We start from the raw sequence: 6,907 nt of genomic DNA on the forward strand, positions 1-6,907 counted from the left end.
ATAGCAAGAAAAATTAACAAGTATATGATTCTATTTCATCAAGACTGAAATGTCTTCTTATCGAGATTGAATCATCTTGTAGCTTACATTAGCGAAAAGAGAAGAAATAGAAGATTCAAAACAAAATATACTACCAGAATTTCCTCAACAAAATTTCAACATTAGAAAGTGATGTAATTATTATTGCTTAATCAAAAGTAACCGCTTATATTTTTAAGACAACAATATTATTGTTAGATTTCTTAACCAGTGTCCGTCCTGAAGACACCGATTAACAAAACCCTAAATAGATAATTTTGACAAAATCCCAATTCTACTATTCCCTTTCGATCTGAAGCAAAATCCCAATTTTGACAAACTATCTTTCTAACTAAATATAAGTTTAAGACACGACTGATTTGATGAAAACAGCTCAACCGAAATAAATAGATAATTGAGGGATATCAATGTCATTAGCATCATCATCCTTCAATTTTGTTTGTTTTATTTTATTTTTTGAGAGGATAATTATAATGTCTTATTTTCTAAGCCAAGTGAAGCTCATCTCTTTTCATGGAAGTATTTCAAAACGCCAAGTATTTCAAATTGAAAATATCTTATAATATATCTATATTCTACTTTGAGGTATAGAGTGTCATAGTGACTGCTTTGGAGTGATAGATATCTTCAAAAGTTTCACACAATTCATCGTAGTGAACAATATGACACACTTGTATCATAAACTACAGATAGAATGTTAGATGCTATCTTGCAATTCCCTTAAATAAGAACGAGTGTCCCCTATTGCAATCATGCAAAACAGTCTTAGCAATTGTGTGGATTAGGCTGACGCACTAATAAAAATATCAATGTTAGTGGTTGAAGCTCAAATTCAAAACTAACTAGTTGAATTATAATAGTGAATCATTCTTATTTAAAAGTCTGTTAGGTAAAGCTTTCATTTAGCCCTAATTTACGGTGGACACAGACCATGGACAATCGCCTTAATATAATCAATGTTTGTTTAGGACTTGATTCTTTATCTTTCCTTATTTCTAATCACAACATATGTTGGTGGATGTAAGCCATGTTTTCATCCATTACGAATTTCCTTCTTTGCTTCGCATTTCATACACAACTTTTTATCATGTTTTAGTAACATTATTTTATTATATTTCTTCATTGTAGTGTATTATGGATATGAAACGGATGCCGACTGTCAACGGTCTATGAACAAGAATTTTTATCTGAAGTGCATTGATAAAAAATGTGAATGGACTGCAAAGATCTAAGTAGAAGATCCAGGAGAATGCAAAAACTTTTCGCATAGGAAATTGAGTTATTGCGTTAGCAAAACAAATGTGCATTATATGTTATGTTCGAATATTACAAGAGTTGTCATTTATTTATTGTACTAGAACAATGACTTTATTTATTACAAGAGTTGTCATTTATTTATTGTACTAGAACAATGACTTTATTTTTCTTTTCCTAAATTCATGAACCTTGCATTTATGGTTTTATACTCTAATATTATTGTAAGACATGAAAGAGTTCTATTTGACATCTAGGTTCTCCGTGTAAGTCCAAAACGATCGACTTTGTAGCTGATCACCCTTTCTGATTTTTTATAAAGTGAAGAATTCAGTGGAACGATACACTTTAGCGAACATGTGCTCAATCCTTTTGATGGGTGATTGGATTATCTCGTCTTTGCCAGCAAAAAACTGACAAAAGTTCATCTTCCTTAACCTGTATCCATTTAGAAACAAATGATCTGTTGGTTAGGGACCTTTTAGTTAGGTGATTGATTATTTAAAGATTTGTTGCAAGGTTATACCATTTCTGCAACTTCGATTTGCGTATTTGCGTTCGCTAGGGTTTGCGTTGAGTTTTGACTTATAATTTTATGCATTGTATTGTATTGTATTGTATTGTATTGTGTAGTAACGTGAAATCACGGCACGATCGGTGCAACTCGTGGCACGGTTAAATAGGATCTAAAACACTATATAAGCACTCCTTGACCCATTTGTTAAGTAAGCTTGGTGAATCTCATGGAAACCTAATGAGGAAACTTTTAGGGTATTTAGATACTATAGGTTGAGGGTCTTTATGTGAGGCTCAAAGTTTCAAAATGTTATCTTGGAGAACCAAAATAGGTGGCTCTTGGGAAAGGGTTTGCGCCTTTTGGGGAGATATTCATGGGGTTGGGAAACACATGAGTGGAGAGTATTGTGAAACAACTTGGGAGAGTGAAATCATTTATTCTCTTGTTCATGGGAAGAGATTGGGAAATGGATAGAAATTAGGTTTGTTCTTTGTGAGCTTGTTAAAACTAATTTATTGTAACCTTTTTGTATCTCTTTGAAAAGAACTCATTGATAATGAAGTGGAAATATCTCTCTCCCCTACAGTAGCCCATTGTTGGACCGAACAGGGTAAACATTTCTTGGTGTGTTTGTTTCTCTACTCTCTTTATCTTGTTTATTCTTTGGTTCAATTATGGTTTTAATTTACACTTGGTTGCTAGATTAGATCTAGATCTTTTGTTGCTTTTACTTATTTCGGTTATTGGTTGCCATTGATACTTGCCCCACGAATCTAAATATTATTGATGTGAGATTTAAAGTGTCCGAATTCACAACAGTTTGCTTTTTTCGACCACAATTTTCAGCTGCTTTCACCGCCTTTCTCTGGCTTTGGGATCTGATATTTGTGTTGAGACACAATCGTGTTGATGATTCACACATTGCAAAGGATGATCACATCATCGTGCTCCTTCGAAACATATATCTAGGCTCACGATCTCTGCTACTGATTGTTGACAATTTAGGGCTTGTTCACGATGACCATGGCTCCTCATATCTGCAATTGGAAATGTGTTATGATAGCTACTAATTCAAGTGATGGCCATCAACACTAGGTGAAACAACGATCGTTTGCGCAATAAGTTTTGAATCAGGATGATGTCTTTGTTCGCAACTTTGAAAAGCTTACGTTAAGGGTGATTTTGTTTGTGTCAAAATAACTCCGAAAATTTATTATCGTCGAGTTGAGGTTTGTAAAAAAATCTTCATGGACATTTTGGTTACGAGGATAGGAGACAAGCCTCTAACATTCTAGAACCTTACTATGAAGCTTTCGAAAATCTGGAAGGAATTTGGCTAATTGCACCTAATATATCTGGGTCGGGGTTTCTCTGAGTTCCAGTATGCCGTTAAAGATGAAAATTTGAAGGCTTGGTATGTTGGAACATATAACCTCATACCTGGTTTTCTTAGGCTCTCTAAATGGGAACCTGACTTTAATCCGTACGTACACGTAAAAACAATCACACATTGAGGTGTGGATTAGACTTTTTCACTTACCACAAGAATATTGGTTGCCTCAAACCATGCTTGAAATTGCCACAATGGTGTTGGTACACCTTTATTGATTGACGAAGCGACAAAGAAAAGAGATTTTGGTCATTATGCATGTATGCTAGTTGTCATTGATATTTAAAAGCGCATTTATGACAAAGTTATGGTTGAGAATGAGGGATATGCCTTTAATGTTTCCGTTGTGTGCGAAAAGCTTCCAGAATTTTACACCAATTGTTCTACTATTGGGCATTCGGTAAAGCTTTGTAACAAGCTCCATCCTAAATAGAAAATTGACCAGCATAAGGAGAATGGAAATTCTTCCAAGCTCCTTATTACTATCAATGAACATCATTCTCCTAAGGACCCACCTGTGAACAATTCTAAGCCTACCCTTGAGGAGGATGAACAGGCGAATGCATATTTTGTGGATGAATCCCCAAAAGATCATCCAGTGAAAAATTCTACTCAAATCCCCAAGGAGAATCAGCCTAAAGTTGTTTATGAAAATGAAGGTAACAAGAGTTCACAACAAGACCTTATTCTTGTTGAAAATCATGTTGATGCGCATGACAGTTCTTGGAAAAAGAGTAAGCTACTAGTAATGATAATGATTCTAATGTCACAATTCACAAAGAAAATGAGATTCCAGAAAATGATTGCATTTTTAAAGAGGATTTAGATTCATACTTTGAGGTAATATTCTCTACGCAAGTCCCCTCGTACCAAACAACCTCTCCAATGAAACTACCTACTCCACCCTCATCCCCAAATCTTTCACCATCTCCTGAATACACTTAATCTAAGCACACACCTTCACCAGATCATTCTCCAGCACAAAACCTTGAAGGCCTGACATCTTTTGAAAACTCATCTATCCCATCTCCAAACCCTCTAACAGTAGACGTAGCTATATGTCTATCAGTCGTACATCCATCTGAGACTATCCAAGTGTCTGATGATGAATCAGATGAAGACATAGCTGAGAAGGCCAAAGAATCAGCTGCTAATGTAGAAAACCATTACACCCTCTACCAAAAATAAAAAATCAACCATAGATGCTCTTGAACAACATCTATATGGTGAACTTCACTCCTTAACCTCAACATTAACTGAGTATGACCCTGCAATTGCAGCTATACCCATAATTGCAGTAGCACCCCCTCCTATCTTTGGACAAATCATAAAGCCAAACCACATATATTCCCATCAACACATTATTTGATATTATTCTTAACCAAGTATCATATACTAACCAAACAACCATTGAAACCATTCCCACTCAAACCGACTCTGAGATCAGACCATAAACTGTCTCATAAGTCAATACTCGCACAACCTCTAAACCAATCTCAAAAGTCATACCCTCATAATCCACTCCTAAAACCACCTCTGAACCAACTTCTGAGAATACCATAGTACAAGATGCTATGTTAGATTCTCATTTTGACACAATAGTCTTGTATTTCTCATAAGCCTCCATGTTTCATACTTCTCCACACAGACAAACAACCTATAATCTGGGCCCTCTTCCTCATTTCTAATCCCACCCTAAACTTGTGGAAATTTTTATAATTATTTATTGCAGAGTTCAGGAACTGTTCGCTAAAAGACTCACAACTTTCAGCATTGAATACTACGATACTTAGTGGGATGAACTGAGAGCTCAAGTGGATTATGCGTTGGAAATTCTAAAGGCACTAGGATCAGAATCTGTGGAAGCCAACATAGAGGAAATCTATGCTTGGTTTGTTGATGTACTTAACCAAATGGATATGGTGGAGCTTAGGCGCAATCCTGCTAGGCCGCTAGAAGCTCCTAGGATTGCTATTGTTGTTGATGATCTTGGTGAAACATCTCTGCTTCCCCATCTGCCTCAAACTATCTTCACAAGATCTGACTTGCAGCCAGAGCATCTGTTTGTCAGAAGAAGTTTACTGGAAGATCCTGCTCTAAAGGTATTTAAGACTCGAATTAGAGAAGAACTTGCAGCTCAGAGGAAGAAGCAAGAAGAACTAAGCTCAGATTCGGAATGTAATTGCTAGACAAGAGTCAATGGAAGCAAAACAAGATGAGATGACTTATGACATAGGCAAGGGTGAACTTAGATTGTCACGGGAGAGGATCCTCTCCAGTGAAATTCTCTACAGTTTTCTGCAGTCTTTGATCTCAGCCATTAATTATACTCTCTTCCTATTTTTAATATTAAAATAGATTCTCTCACTTCTTTGATAAAAGGTTAGGATCCCACATGAGAAAAAAGCACTGGAGAGGATCCCCTCCCGATTGTCACTAGACTACTCATTTTATACATGGGTTAAAAATCCTATAAATCATTGGTTTTTTTTACTCAATGATTTAATCAACCAAAAAAATTGATCATACAATATGTTCTACTTGTGCATAACATGTTCTTACTCCAATCGTGCATTTTTTTCAACAAATACCTTTATCATAGTAAACAAAAATTGTCCCTATACTATCACAAAAGGGTAACAAAGTAATGAATAGACAGTTACAAATAATTAATTGTTATGATTGGCAAAGTTTGTTAAGTGACTATCTTATTAAATGTATTAAATAGACAAACACAACACATTGATGTACTTAAGAGATGATTAATTGTAATAATAATTTTGCGAAGGGTTTTTAACTCTTCATAAGAGCTAAAAATTAGTTAAATTTTTTTCGATAGTATGAAATACACTATAAAAGATCCAATCATACACTATATTTCACATGAAAAGACAAAAAATTATGACTGAAATTCTCAAATTTGTTTATGCTATGATTCTTTTTCTTTCCTTATTTCTTATCACATCAGAAGTCGGTGGTTGTAAGCCATGTTTTCGTCCATTTCGAATTTCCTTCTTTGCTTCGTAGTTCATACACAACTTTTTTATCATGTTTTAGTAACATCATTTTATCATATTTATTCATTGTAGGGTATTATGGTTGTGAAACGGATGGCGATTGTCCACCGTCCGCGGACAAGATTTTTTATCTGAAGTGCATTGATAAAAAATGTGAATGGGCTGTCATTGATTCTCTAAGTACAATATCCGGAAGAATGCAAAAACTTTCCATATAAGAGAATGAGTTTTTGTGTTAGCAAAACAAATGTGCATTATATCTTATGTTTGAACATTACAAGAGTTGTCATTTATTTATTGTACTAGAGCAAATGTTTTTATTTTTCTTTTCCTAAATTCATGAACCTTGCTTTTCTTATTTTATGCTCTAATATTATTGTAAGACAACAAAGAGTTCTATTTGACACTTAAGTTCACCGTCGAAGCCCAAAACGATAGACTTTGTAGCTGATCACCCTTTCTTTCTTTCTTTTAAGAGAAGATTGTAGTGGAACAATACTCTTTAGCAGACAGGTGCTCAATCCTCTTGATGGGTGTTGGATGATCTCGTCTTTGCCAGCCAAGAACTGATTGCAGTTCATCTTCCTTAACTTGGATCCACATGGAAACAAATGATCTCTTGGTTAGGGACCTTTTAGTTAGGTGATTGATTATTTGAAGATTTGTTGCAAGGATCTACCATTTCTGCAA

The 6,907-nt window shown here is 35.0% G+C and overlaps 1 long non-coding RNA gene across 1 annotated transcript; it reads left to right on the forward strand.

Annotated features, from left to right (window-relative positions):
- Positions 1 to 5,634: 5,634 nt before the first annotated feature.
- On the forward strand, positions 5,635 to 6,575 carry LOC146923277 (uncharacterized). The gene is made up of 2 exons (XR_015012868.1): positions 5,635 to 6,180; positions 6,290 to 6,575. It is a non-coding gene; the product is annotated as an uncharacterized LOC146923277 (long non-coding RNA).
- The last annotated feature ends 332 nt before the right edge of the window (positions 6,576 to 6,907 follow it).

This window comes from Medicago sativa, chromosome 5 (assembly GCF_051527215.1).
Source record: "Medicago sativa cultivar Bolivia chromosome 5, Bolivia_mono, whole genome shotgun sequence".
NCBI lineage: Eukaryota > Viridiplantae > Streptophyta > Magnoliopsida > Fabales > Fabaceae > Medicago > Medicago sativa.